Below are 1,567 nucleotides of genomic sequence, written 5' to 3' on the forward strand. Positions count from 1 at the left end.
CCAGAATTACTGTCCCAGAATCCGCGCACCCCGCCGCTCCCACCGGCCACTACAAGAGCCGTTTCTGAGTCGCGCGGTAACTTACCAGACAATAGCCATTGTGCTAACAGCCTCTCTTCTTATAAAACGTCTTCTTCATCTACCCGACAAAGCGTCAGTAGAGGCTCTGTTGTGCTCGTCCACCTCAGACTTCCCGTCCGCTAAGCTGCTTTCTCATACGACTTCCGGATCCGTCCCCCGGCGCGCGGAATGACGTAAGACGACGCTTCCGGTTGACCTCTTTAGCCCGCCTAATTGCACCCCTGAAAAAAAGCCGACTTTTGCTCTTTTTCCATTGAAGGCGAGCTAAATTCTTTGGGTTTGGGCTTCGTAACACAGAACTCATCATCCGTAAGCGCCATAAAGCCTAGCTTGGTGTTGCTGGCGCATTCCTGTGCTCAGCCACATTTTACTAAGAGGAAGCTTACTGAGAAAGCAAAGCAGGCTCTCAAGGTTAAAGCCAAAAACACCAGAACGATAATTGTTGTGAAGTTCCTTGGAGTCGGTTCTGACAAGTAGTGACCCAGTATAGGGTTTCCGAAGAGTGGCTGATGAGTCTGGACCACCGTTCTTGAGGTTGAAACCGACTTTTTGCTTCAAACCGACTTTGCGGCCCAGTGCTTATCCCATAATAACACACTAGAACTCATCCGGCACGTAAGGGCAGACCTCTGCTTGAATCCTGGCTCCCTAATTTTCTTTTAACTTTGCCTCTTGGGATGTGGGGGTGGGGAGTTTTCTGTCTTTGGGTTTCATAAGTCACAGAACTCTCAAAGCATCTGTGAGATGGAATGAGCCGGAACACAAAGACCCACGTGTACAGCTTTATTTGAGGTCAGAAGGAAAAAGAGAGTTAGTACCCTGGGAAGGATTTTTATACTGGTCAAAGAGGAGGGGGCGGGGTTGAGATTAGTGGAGGTAGGTGATAGGTTGGTTAGGGATGACGTGTAGGTAGGGAAAGAGGAAGTTCCAGTAGAGAGATTGAAAGCCCGGTAAGCGGCCATTTTATTATGCGAGTGGATGAGGGATTTTATCATGCTAGCTTTTTGTTGTTATGGGTACAGGGGCGGAGGTCATGTCTTCTGGAGCTGCCTCCTGTTGTAAGGGGACAAAGAGGAGGGAACTATGAATCTGGCGTGTTCTGGCTGGCTGGGCCTGTTGCTTGACAGTAGTGGGTATCCAGCCATGAAGAAGTCGAGTTTGTGAAGGCCCTCAGGCGTTCCTGAAGAAAATTTTGAAGACAGCAAAACAGGCAGGGGCCAAATAACAGTATCAGGAGGATTACAGTTAATGGCCCAAGGAAGGGGAGGAGCCAAGGCCACCAGGAGGACATTAGGGTCCAACCATGGTTTGTTTAACTTGATTTTGTAAAGCAAGGAGAGTGTCTGCTACCCTCTCCATGTCCTTGTCCAAGGCCTCTGATGATTTTTTTTGTAATAGATGTATGGATGTTCCTAATCAGATGGAGTTAAGATTCAGGCCGCAGGGATTAAATATGTGACCCCACACAGGTGTTGTACGGGTAGGC

Source organism: Chrysochloris asiatica, unplaced genomic scaffold (genome assembly GCF_000296735.1).
Source record: "Chrysochloris asiatica unplaced genomic scaffold, ChrAsi1.0 scaffold00116, whole genome shotgun sequence".
Classification (NCBI taxonomy): domain Eukaryota; kingdom Metazoa; phylum Chordata; class Mammalia; order Afrosoricida; family Chrysochloridae; genus Chrysochloris; species Chrysochloris asiatica.